Here is a 13142-nt window from a genome sequence, read left to right as displayed (position 1 = left end):
GTTGTGAAGCCCTGAGGGTGTGGCAATGGGTGATTTACTCCAATCGCTTTCTAATTGCAATGCACATTCCAGGGAATTCCAGTGTTATAGCAGACAAACTGAGCAGGTCAATTTTACTACCTCATGAAGGGGCTCTCAACAGCAAAGTGATGGACATGGTTTTCCATCTGTGGGGCCAGCCTTGCTGTGATCTCTTTGCATCTCCCCTAAACAAAAAGTGCAGCCGCTTCTTTGCCTTAGTCCCCCCACTGGGGGAGTCACCGAGGGATGCTCTACTCTATGATTGCCCCCCCTCCCCCAGTTTTCTGTATGCTTATCCCCCAACTCATTTAATTCCCAGATTTCTTCAGAAAGCAGCCAGATTGAAGAGCAAAGTCATCCTCATTGCACATTACTGGCCTCAACAAATTTGGTTCCCCTTTCTTTGGCCTCATCTTCAGTACTCACCATGGATTCTGGATCTAACTCCAGATCCTCTGTCTCACCCGATAGGCATGATTCACCTGGACATCTCAGACCTCAAACTGACTGCATGGTTTCTCCAATTCCATAATAGCCAAGACAACCTGTGCTGTCTTCATCTGTCCTTTCCATTGTGTTATTTTCCCATAAACCCTTCACGAGAAAACTCTACAGAAGTAATTGGAAAAGATTTGTTTATTGGGCAGAGCAGAATCAGATAGAACCATTCTCAGCCCTGTTCTGTTCTTGAATTTTTAATGAGTTTATTTAATGAGGGTGCTAGTTCATTGAATATTAAACTCAAACTCGCAGCAATTTCAAATTTCCATGTGGGATTTCAGAATTCTTCCCTAGCTTCTTACAAAATCTGAAAAGCATTTTTGAAAGGTACTCTTCTACTTAGACCTCCATACAAAGATCCTATATCACCATGAGATTTAAATTTGGTACTGCAAACCTTGACACAGTCTCCCTTTGAACCTGCAGCTAAAAGTGATTTACAATTCTTGACCTGGAAGACTATCTTTTTAGTTGCAATTACATCTGCTAGAAGAATTTCATTACTTCAAGCTTTATTTTCTAAATCCCCATATTTGATTTTCCACAAGGGTAGGGTCACCTTGCGTCCGAATGCTTCCTTCGTACCTAAGGTGATGTCAGAATCTAACATTAACCAAATCATTAATTTGCCAGTATTCTTCCCAAACTTTACAAATAAAGGAGAATGTTTGCTCCACTTACTTGGATGTTTATAGGCAATTATGTTTCTACCTGCACAGAATAAAAAGTAGAAACTAGCTTTTTGTTTGTTTTGTACATCATAAGATGGGCGAATCGGTCACAAAGGTAACTATAGCCAGATGGTTGACAGGTTGCATCTCTGTTGTCTACACTAAATTAAATCTCCCTCTTCCAAAACCATTAAAGGCTCATTCCACTAGTTCTGTGGCTACTTCCACTGTATTCCAGTCCAGAGCATCCATGGGTGATATTTGTGCAGCTGCTGCTTGGTCAAATTCTCATACCTTTATGACTCATTACAAACTAAATCTAGTCTCACGGGGAAGAGTGGCCTTTGGCTCAACTGTACTGAGAAATATCCTTCCTTAGAGTCCACCCAGGAATTTAGCTGTCTGGAGAACTCTGCCCCATACATTGAGGAATGAATGAAAACTAATAACATCAGATAAAGAAATCATGTACTTACCATAATGTTCCATCTGTGTTGTGCATTTTCATTCTTTCTCAACTTCCCACCCTCCATCCCCCTCCATTTCTCACAAACGACGTCTGGAGGAATGAGATCTTTAAGGACACCATATGTCCCTTGTGTTGAACTCTAGTTATGGCAATTCTTTTATAGTCAGTCTCTCTCTCTCTCAAGCTGTAAATAAGATCTAAGGGAAGTTAGGCATGGTGCATTATGGGTAGGAAAGGAGCTTGAGAGATTGTTGGTGACCATGAGCTAAAACCCATACGTTGAGGAAGAATGAAAACGGACAACTCTGATGAAACATTATGATCAGTACATAACTTCTTTTTAGTATGTGTGTGACTCCTTTGTGTTTTAGGACTAGTATTTTTTTTTCAGAAGCCTTGTAATGGCAGACTCTCTAGCCTTTAAGAAGTATGCTGAATGTGGCCATAAGCTCTTTCTCGAGACGCTCTAACATTTATATGTTTAGTGTTTGAGAAGCCTTGTAATGGCAGGCTCTCAAGCCTTTAAGAAGTGTGCTGAATGCAGGCATATGCTTCCCCCTCAAGACCCTCACACTTTGTGTGTTTACTGTTTGGGCACCACCCATTTAGATTCAGATTGTCAGTTTTGCACCTCTTTCAGCTCCAAGGTGCTTCAAACTAGGAGTGTAAAGTTGATTGCGAATGGTCGTCTTCTCTCGTTGTCAGGGTCATCATTGCCTGGACCATCCTCATCTGCTTCCCCAGCCAATAAACAGGATAGGCCAGTGTCTATCAAGTAAAGAAAAGAAAAAGAGAAAAAAAGGGCAAGTCTTTACCTTCCTGTACCAAAAAGTGTTCTCCAGATCTGACAGTACCAGTTGCACCCAGTCCTAAAGCTTCCTGGAGTCAAAACCACCAGCTTCTCTGAACTGTCCGTCATCTCCTTGACCCTGGTTCTTGCTGGAACCAAGATTACATTCACCTGTTCTTCAAGAAAGAAACTTTTCCAGGCCATCATTCTGCGTAGACATCTCAAAGCTTAACAGAATATGATATTGACAGGATGATGAGAAAGATTCTGAGAATGCATATCTAGCTCGACTTTCTTTTGTTACCATCCCCAAGGAATGTATCACCTATTGGACATTCTACCCCTCCACTCATTTCTCATTTCCCTGTTCATCCTTTGGTTCTGGTAGTGTTGGATCTGGTCAACTCCAAAACACCTATTTCTGTGCCGAGAGTGCAATCTACTTTGACATGGACAGCTTCCTTATCTCTTTTGACTTTGATACTTTTAGATTGGGAAGGGACTTGGAGTCAGAATGTTGGTGCTGGGTTCCAAGGGCATGATTCGATGCTGAGATTTTTGGTGCCAACTGGCAGCTAGGGTAGGAGGAGATGAGATCAAAATGGTGATATATAATGAATCCGTAGGAAAGTCATCAACAATGCATGGTATTCCTGTGGAAGTTTGGAAGCTAGGAGGGAAAAAAATGATAAAGATCTTGAAGACTTTTTAACATTATTTTAAGAGGAGGAGAAGTAACAGAGATAAAAGAAATGGAATTAGGATTTTTAGAAAAGGGTAGGAGCAAATTACATAGAAAAAATGGGAATTGTGGAAACAGTACATGCAGAGGTGGAACACATTTTAAAAAATGGCTGGATTTGAATGAGTTATGTAATGTTTGACTGATAAGCGATGTACAATACTTGCAACTAAAATTGTCAGTAGGGTTGTTATGTATAGTGTTTGCAACTAAAATGTCAGTATGGTTTGCTTTAATTTATAAAAATGTATGATTGCCTGTGACATACTTCATCATTTAATAAAGATGTTCCTTGTTTAAAAAAAACTTGAATCTGTGTATACATTCGCAAGTATTTCCTCCAGATTCTCGAACAAAGGGGAATATACCTTGCACATGCTAAATCTTCATTGTCAACTCAGGTTCTATCTTTACTGGACAAAACAATTCAGGAAAGCTGATCAGCTATTTATTGTCTTTTCAAAACCAAAATGTGGTAGGGCTTTTGCCAAAGTTACTGTCTCAAGGTGGATGTCAGACTGCATTTCATTTGTCTGTAGCAAGAAGTGTTTGTCCTTATAAACCACACCAAAGGTTCATTCAACAAGGGCAGTACCAACTCAATGGCTTTTTCAAAGAGACTTCCAGCTGATGACATTTGTGCAGCAGCAATTTGGTCTACAGCCCATACCTTTGTGTCTCATAAACTAGATGTAAAAACCAGATGTTATTCTTCCTTTAGTTCCACCATCCTCAGGAATATCCTTCCTTGTTACCTGCCAGAAAGACATCTTTGGAGTATATCCTATTTGTTGAACTGGATGAAAACAGACAACACTGGATATGAAAATGATCTACTTGCCATAACAATAGATCCATGTTGTCTGATTTTCATCCAGTTCAACCTCCATCGCTCCTGCCCATATACCAGATTAACATGTATGGCTTTGAGATGACTGGGTGGCTGTAAGTTCTTCTGGGCCCATCTCTGTTCTTAATTTCTACATTCTAATATATGGTCATAATTAAGTCTCATTTGTACTGTAAGGGGCAAACTCAATCTGAGATACTAGGGAGGAGTTCAGTGAATTATGGGTAGGTTTTGGAGTCAGAGCCCTGGAGCCATGGAAGCTTTGAAATTGGTGCTGAGTTCAGATCTGATAACCCATATGTTGAACTGGATGGAAATCGCACAACATGTAATCTGTCATTATGGTAAGTATATAACTTTCGATCTGATATTGTTAATCCTCGTTCATTCCTTACGCATGGGTATCGGTTCCAACCTTGGAACCAAGCCGGCCATTTTCCAATCTCGTGTCAGCTTCAAACTCTCGAGCTAAACAGTTACCCACAATCCCCTCTCCCTGTTACCTCAGATTTCGTTTGCCACGTTGCTATTCGGTTGTGTCAAGCTGCTTCTCTTGAGCTAAGTACAGTTATTTGTTGTTTAATAGTCATTTATATTACTTTTCTGTCAGAAAAGTTTCTATTTCGTTGTCTCTTACCCTATCGCATCTAGCGACCATATTTTCTTCAGGTTTTTCTTCTCTTTTCTGTACCTTTTTACTGCGAGGTATTCTCCCCTTACCATCATTAGTAATCTTTTCCTTTTCTCATACCTTCGGGTATTCTTTTGTACCATTGTTGGTACCCTTTTATGCTGTCTAATTTTGCTGTCATGGTAAGAGAGGTAGACTGGGGTTTAAAATGGTGTTCTGATTGTGGGCACAAACTACCTACTTCTGATGCACACTCTTTGTGCGTTTATTATTTGGGGGTGTCCCACTTATCTGTTGACCCGCCCTGTACTATCTGTGAAAACTTTTAAATAGAACTTTGTTGGAAAGGAAAAACAAGCTGTTGCTGAAGGGACTTCTTAAATCTCCCTTTTCAGAGACTATTTCTGGGTCGGAGGCCTCAACCCCTCCTAGAGTCCATAAGAAAAACTTGGATGTTCCTACCAAGGCTAAATTTTAGCCTTCGTCCCCGGCTGGGGACTCCCACCAACCAAAACCTAAAAAGGCTAAAGTTTCAGCTCCGGAGCTCACTCAGTCAGCCCCAGTGCTTTTGGTGCATAGACCTTCGGCACCGAGGCCTTCAGCTCCATTAGTGATCTCTGCTCCGTCTTCTCCTGCAGCCTTCACTATATCGGCACTGAGGGGCTCCTCGGTTCACACTATTACTACAGTATCGGCACCGACCACGTCGGCTCCGACATCTTACTCAGAACCAACGCCTTTATTGTTGACACCAGTTTTGTCAGTTCCAGCTTTGGTACCGACAACCACTTCGGCACCAATCCCTGTGTCGGTGCAGACCATGGCCTCGGCACCGAAGACTTCTTCGGTGCAGACACCCGTAGTCCAGTCTCTCTCTGCACCGTTGCTTTCGGTGTGGACTGGTGAGATGGGCACAGAGCTTGCCTCTTCTGTGGACAGGCCTGTTTCTCCCTCTGTCTCCGTGAGTTCCACTAGAAGCCTTTCTGAACACGATGTGTTGCGTCTTGTGGATCAGGTGCTCTTTGCCAGAGGTATCCCACCCCCCAGGAACTATCCTTCCTTGGGAGGTGATTACCCGTCTCCAAAGACCCCTTCTTATTCTCCTCCTTCATTGCCTTTGAAGTCCATGGATATAGCACAGTCTTCCCCTTCTGAGGTTCCCTTTATGGATCTCAGTAAGGAACCGCAGTTGCCTTCGTGGCAGGAAAGTTTTGCTGCGACCCAGGATGTCAGTTGTGACACACACAGTTTGCTGCTCCACAGCCATCCAGGGACTCCGGGTCAGCAGGCTGAGCCACTTAGGGGAGGAGTGACCCCTGTCCTAGACATTCACTCCTCTTCAGGTGGACCAGCCTTCCAACTGATGGAGAAGGCTTTCACTGCTGCTGGTGATACTGGACTGTCTATCCCTCCTCTGGTACACTGGTTTCACAAGTCGCATCGAGCGGACACCAGGTGCAAGGGCCTCAGGACATATTCCCACAGGAAACCCCTTTTCCGCTGTCTTCCCCAGCTTCTCCCGCTGAGGAAGTCCACTGGAAAAGTTTGTGTAAGAGGAAGCACATGGACTCCACAGAGGAGTCCCTCACTGAAGACACAGATTTGATGAGGGGGAAGGATCCCCTCGGTCACCCTCCGAGGTATCCTTTGGTGATATCCTCGAAATCCTGAAACAGAGAGGTGACTGGCAGTTCTGTAATCTGACCTCTGAGAAATCTGTGTTCCTGCAAGCCTTTCGCGCCCAGCCCTCTACCTCCTGGGTTACTCCACCTGCTGATGAACTTGTCCGGCTTATCGTGCAGTGTGCTTGGAAGGCTTCTGACACCGTCGAAGCTATTCCCCGGAGGCCAGATAAGATTTTGTCCCCTCCTGCTACGGATCCCCATTGGTTAAAAGGTCTTCCTGTGGATGCTTTGTTGGTGGTGGCCGCAACAAAAAAGGATCTGGCAGAAGAAGAAAGCCAGACTGTCCATCCACCTAACAAAGAGTCCCGGGCCCTGGACAGGATAGGGAAGCGCACCTTTGCATCAGCGACCTTTACTATCATGTCCCCGAATTATATGGCATACTTTACCAGGCTTCAAAGGGATCTGATTTCTGAACTCTCTGAAACCTTGGCTGGTGCCATGTCTGATGAGGTCCATGACAAAGTGGCCTCTCAGCTGGCCACCATTGAGTCAATATCTAACTCCTCTATGCGACTGATATCTCACTCATCAGAAGGAGCAGCTAGAGCAGCGGGTTCAGCTGCGGTCTTGAGATGACACGCCTGGATGCGCTTGTTCAATTTCGCGGAACCCTTTAAGGCTTCCTTTCTTAATGCTCCCATTGAGGCCTCCTCGTTGTTTGGACCCAAAGTTAAAAGCACACTGGCCAGTTGTGAACAGGACGGTAAGACCCTTTCTGCCGTAGGTGTCCGTTATTCTTCCCCTCAACGTGCTTTCTCCCGAAACCAAAAGAGTGGGAAGATATGGTTCAAGAAATCTCAGGGTCCTTTCTGTGACACACAGGCCAAGTTCTCCCCTAGAGGCAGAGGGGGAAACTCACATGGAAGACGCTTCTTTCGGGGCAGAGGGGGTCCGCGTAACCAGGGTTCCAGGGATTCTTTCCCTGGCCAATCCTACCAGCGCTCCTGAAGAGCGGCCCAACTCCTTTCCTCTGGAGGTGGTTGGGGGACGTTTCTCCTTGTATCCTTCTGCTTGGCTAACCATCACCACTGATTCTTGGGTACAAAGGTTTATAACCAGAGGTTATCATATCCCCTTCGATCTTTGCCCTGTCCCTTCAAAAAAAATCTTCCTGACGTTCCACCCAGTCAAAGGGAAGAACCAGCACTAGAGCTAGAAAAGCTGCTAAGAAAGAGAGTCATCCAGATAGTCCCTCCAGACCAGATAGGATCCGGATTCTACTCAAGACTATTTTTGGTGCCAAAGAAAACCGGGGACTGGAGACCAATTTTGGATCTCAGTGTATTGAACAAGTTTGTGAGAGTACAAAAATTCTGGATGGTCACAATACAGTCTATCCTCCAGCTTTTGAAAAAAGATGATTGGATGTGCTCGATAGATCTTCAAGATGCATACTACCACATAAAAGTGGACAGGCCATCAAGAAGATTTCTGTGCTTCCGTGCGGGAGCCAGTCGCTACCAGTTCAGAGTACTGCCCTTCAGACTCGCTACAGCCACCAGAGTGTTCACAAAGTGCATGACAGTTGTCACAGCTCACTTGTGACTTCAAGGATTCCAGGTGTTTCCATACCTAGACGACTGGCTCATTTCCGCCCCCACCAGACATCTACTGGAAGAAGCCTTGGCATACTCTGTCCTCGCTGCACAAAGGCTAGGCATAACCATAAACTGACAAAAATCCAATCTCACCCCATTTCAGTCGACAGAATTCGTAGGGGTTATCTTGGACACAAAGAACTGCAGAGCTGCCATTCCAGAGCGCAGAATTTTAAGGCTAAAGCAACAGTTGACTCCAATCCTTTCAAGGGAGAAATCCATGGCTCACTCGGTTCTACAGCTGTTGGGTTCCATGGCAGCCTCCATCACCATTGTCCCCCTGGCCAGGTTTCACATGAGGCTTCTACAATGGCTACTGCTCGCCCAGTGGTATCCCTTTCAGCTTCCTGTTTAGCCATGATTCGTGTAACCCACAGGTGCAAACAGGATTTAAATGGGTAGATGACACACAATGTCACAATGGTCTCGCCCCTTCTTCACCCCAGCAACCCAAGGCCACAGTGATCATGGATGCCTCCCTGATGGGGTGGGGGGCTATGTCAGGGACAGACAGTCCAAGGTACTTGGTCCGAACTGGAGGCCCATCTGCACATAAATGTTCTAGAGCTGAAGGCGGTGCTTCTGGCATTGCAAGCATTCCATCCCCTGCTGCCATCTGGGACAATTGCGATTCAATCAGACAACATGGCAGTGGTCTGGTACATCAGCAAGCAAGGTGGAACCAAATCTTACCCACTTTGTCGAGAGGCCATGAGGATATGGTAATGGGCGATGGCTACCAGCCGCTTTCTTTTAGCAACGCACATTCCCGGGAGTTCCAACGTGATAGACAGACTGAGCAGGTGCATTCTTCAGCCTCACAAGTGGTCCCTGAATCCCTTGATGGCGGCGAAGATCTTCCACCGCTGGGGCCGTCCTTGCTGCGAACTCTTTGCATCCCCGACCAACTACAAATGCAGCAACTACTTTGCCCTGATTCCCCCCTCCAGGACAGTCACCCAGGGATGCTCTAGTCCATGATTGGCCCTCGTGTCTTCTTTACGCATTCCCACCCGTTCCCCTCATTCCCCAGTTTCTGAAGAAAGCCCGTTGGTTGAAGAACAAGGTGATCCTCATAGCACCATATTGGCCTTGACATATTTGGTTCCCCTTCCTTTGGCCTCACCTACTAGATCGACCATGGATTCTCCATCCAACCCCGGAGTTGCTGTCACATCCACAGAACCTGATTCATCCCAACTTGAACAGCCTGAAGCTCACGGCTTGGCTACTCCAATTCCCTTGATTGCCAGGCAGAATGATCTTTCTTTACCAGTACGTGATATTCTCATTGCTTCTCATAAGTCTTCCACTAGAATTACTTATCTGAGCAAGTGGAAAAGATTTACCTGTTGGCTGAAAGATAAACAAGTATATCCCTTCTCAGCACCAGTGTCGATAATACTAGACTATCTGGCCAACCTTTTCCAATCGGGTCTATTGGCCTCTACCATTAGAGTTCATTTGGCTGCAATTTCTAATTTTCATGAGGGTGTCCAATATTCCTCTCTTATGTCCTACAAATTGTGCAAGACCTTCATAAAAGGTGTGAATCATCTGAAGCCACCTTTTAGACAACCTGTTCGACCATGGGATTTATCATTAGTTCTGCAAGCTCTGACAATGCCACCTTTCGAACCAGCCTCTTCTTGTGACCTCAAGCATTTGTCATGGAAAACCTTGTTTTTGGTCGCCATTACTTCTACCAGACTTATTTCTGAGCTTCAAGCTTTATGTATCAAGAGTCCATACTTGATTTTTCGTAGAGATAGTGTCTCTGAGAACTAATCCATCTTTTCTGCCAAAAGTGATCTCTGAAATGTCCATTAATAAAACCATTGAATTGCCAGTTTTCTTTCCCAATCATTCAAACAGAGGAGAGTATTGCCTACATACCCTAGATATTCACAGGCAAATCCGTTTTTAGTTGAACAGGACTAGGTCCTTTCGTAAATCTGACCAGTTATTTTTGGCCTTTTCTGGACCTAGATTAGGATCTGCTGTTGCTAAGGTCACATTAGCTAGATGGTTGAAGGACTGTGTGACCTTCATTTATACACAACGCAATATCTCGTTGCCTACTACCATGAAAGATCATTCAACAAGGTCAGTGGCAACTTCTGCTGCCTTCCATGCCAGAGCTTCTTTACATGACATCTGTGCAGCTGCAACCTGAGCTACGCCTCATACCTTCATCAATCATTACAAATTGGATTTGGTGTCCAGGGGAAGAGCATCTTTCGGTTCTATGATGCTCAGGAATGTCCTTCCATGAGAGCCTCCCAGGAATAGAGGTAGCTGGGGACTCTGTCCCATGAGTAAGGAATGAACGAGAATTAACAATATCAGATAAAGAATTATGTCTTACCATAACGTTCCATCTGTATTGTTGATCCTCATTCAGTCATTACAACCCTCCCTCCTTCCCCCTCCTGTGGTTTCTAGTGGATCTCACCATCTGGTTCTCTTAGGTTATTTGACCATAGGTAGCCTGTACCTTCTTTGACTTGCAAACTCAATCTGAGGTAACCGGGAGAGGGGACTGTGGGTAAAAGTTTAGCTCGAGAGTTTGAAGCTGACGGGAGCTTGGAAAATGGCCGGCTCGGTTCCGAGGTCGGAACCGATACCCATGCGTAATGACTGAATGAGGATCAATAATACAGATGGAACGTTATGGTAAGACATAACTTCTTTTTTCTTCCCAGGGAGAGGGGAATTGCAAAGTCAGTCCAGGCATATTAGTCAAAGCCATCTTAATTGTCAAAGTCCTCAAAATGAGGGTGATCTGTTGCCTTTTACTAATCCTTTCAGGATGTAGTTTCCCTTTGGAATAAAATCCATTCTGAAAAACAATTTAGCTTTGGTGTGGTGCTTCAACAAGAAGAGAAAGACCTTTTCTTATTCCTCTCTGCAAGGAAACCTTGCACATGAACCAGCTTGTCACAGGTTTAAAGTGGCTCCACATATTCTTTGCAAACTGATTTCTGTATTGGACAAGTTGATATTTTCTAATGAGCTTCAAGTGGTCCATTATTGCTTTCTTATTGCCAGCTTCTTCTGCAAGTGAAGAACGTTGATACTTGAGCTGTCCATCTCAATAATCACTGTAAAATGTACTTCATTCTTTATTTCTTGAAGTATCATGTATGCTGTAGTGCAGTGAAAGCCTGTGGGCCTCCTCTTTGTATTTTCCATCATTTGTCTGATGTTGAAATGCCTACAGAATTTAGCATAAGAGAAAGCAGAAGTAGTTATCATCACTGTTCTGTGCCTAGGTTCCCTCTATTTTGCCCATACATCTTACTGCCACCACTTACACTGCCGCTGAAAAACCTGTTGACCTGTGTTTTGGGGGAAGTATCATCCAGAGCTGTGTGTCTTAGAGCTGACAGCAAGGCTGCTCCATTTCCACTAGTATTTAGACTTAGCCATTTTCTGTTAAAAGTAGTTGGAATTAATCATTTTGTTTAGAAACTTGTAACTTAAAAGATATATGTAGACAAATATAAAATGCTCTTTCAGTGGACCTTACAGAGAGTATGGGATCCTTGCACTGTGCTAATATCACATGTCTTGCTATATTTTTCTGACCTGTTATATGCAAGCCTTAACCTGTCTGTCATGAAGGTTTATATGGCTGCTATCAGCAACTACTCATAGGTCAAGATTCAGTGTGCTTAACCTCCTTCAAAGTTTCTGAAGCATTCCATATAGGCACCGTTCTTCTCCAGCCACCTCTTAGGGAACCTGTCCCCCATGATAGCTTTACTTTATCTTGGAAAAACTTGTACAGTCCCCACTTGAACCAGCATTCTCCTTAGTGGCTCTTTAATTACTTTCTTTGAAGCCAGGTCCATTCATGCTGAGCACGAAAGCCCTTATAGTGCTACAGACAACTCTGATTCAATTAGTAGTCTGAACACTGGTTAAGTTGGAGTGGGGGGCAAATGACAAAACATTTCCTGATCACCTCCCTTGGGGGGGGGGGGGGTTGCACAATTCACATGACGGGGATAGAATCCCTGTTGGAAACTAAAATCCACGTGAGAGTTGTTGCTTCAGGAGAGGTAGGGTCTTCTGAGGTGTATGTTGTTTGTGGAGACAAATGGCATGCCCTCACTGAGGCCTGTTGCACTGCAAATCTGAAGTGTGCTACTGAGCATATGCATTAGGGGTAGGGCTTAAATCACAAAACTTATGCCCACAAGATGGCTAACAGCACCTCTTCTGCTATTCGTCTGACTTTCCTGGACAGAATAAATAGACATAAGGCTCTTGTCTTTTATGGGAATGCATTGGCCAATTTTGATGGTCACCAAGGGCAGGTGCCAAAAGTAACGTGGGAAAAAAAATCATTACTTTTGTCTGGCTTTTGGGCATCACTTCTGCAAAAATAAGTCTGTAGGCTACAGAGACTGTACTGTCATTAAAGCTTTATTTTTGATTTTCATTTAAAAGAGTGCTTTCTTTTGTACTGATTCCACCATTATCTCAAAGGTGGTTTCATTGGTCGGTTTAAACCAGTCCATGCATTTAACTTGTTCTTGTATTTTGTACCCTAACGTTTTCATCAGGGAGTCTCTTCTGTATGGAACTGGACTGATAGATAAAATGCTGTTTTAACAAAACAGCACCTAAGGCAGGTAGCCTGTCAAGAAACCGATGTAAAAAAAATATTTGTACAAGGCTGTGTCACTTGCATTATTGTTTGTGTGCAGAAAGTGTGAATGTGTTCGTTTGAACTCTATTTTATTTTAACAAAGTTTTAGGGTCCAGCTAAAAGGCTGCTTAAAGTGTAAAGGTAGCAATCCAGTTTGTGATTTGTGATGGATGATCAGTTTATCTTGACTGGCACTAGTCAACAGTATGTGCCGTGATACTAGCTGGTGAAAAGAGCAAAGCTTGCTGTTCTTTCTCTTGATTGACTAGCAGTTGTAGGATGGGTCACTTTCAGTTGCATTTAGATGCCAGTAAGTAAAGGCACATTTTCATATCATTTTTATATAAGATCCATTTTTATTGAACCAGCATTACAACTTTTTGTTATCTGTTTCCCTATCCTTCCCTTTTAAGTTTTTGGCTTCATTTTACCTGTTTACCACAGAGTTGAAGCAAATATTTTTAAAAAAATGCAGTAAAACTCTTGCGTAATACATTTCACCTTAGCATTTACCTCACCAA

The 13142-nt window shown here is 43.8% G+C and overlaps 1 protein-coding gene across 1 annotated transcript in view; it reads left to right on the top strand.

Annotated features, from left to right (window-relative positions):
* LOC122802390 (E3 ubiquitin-protein ligase listerin-like) overlaps nt 1-13142 on the top strand; it is a 1831112-nt gene that overhangs the window by 636954 nt on the left and 1181016 nt on the right. The gene's annotated exons all lie outside the window — the stretch shown is intronic.

The sequence above is a fragment of the Protopterus annectens genome, chromosome 5.part0 (assembly GCF_019279795.1).
Source record: "Protopterus annectens isolate FY-2018-M chromosome 5.part0, PAN1.0, whole genome shotgun sequence".
Classification (NCBI taxonomy): Eukaryota; Metazoa; Chordata; order Ceratodontiformes; family Protopteridae; genus Protopterus; species Protopterus annectens.
Note: the sequence above shows the minus strand (reverse complement) of the source record. Positions and strands in the feature narration are given on the sequence as shown.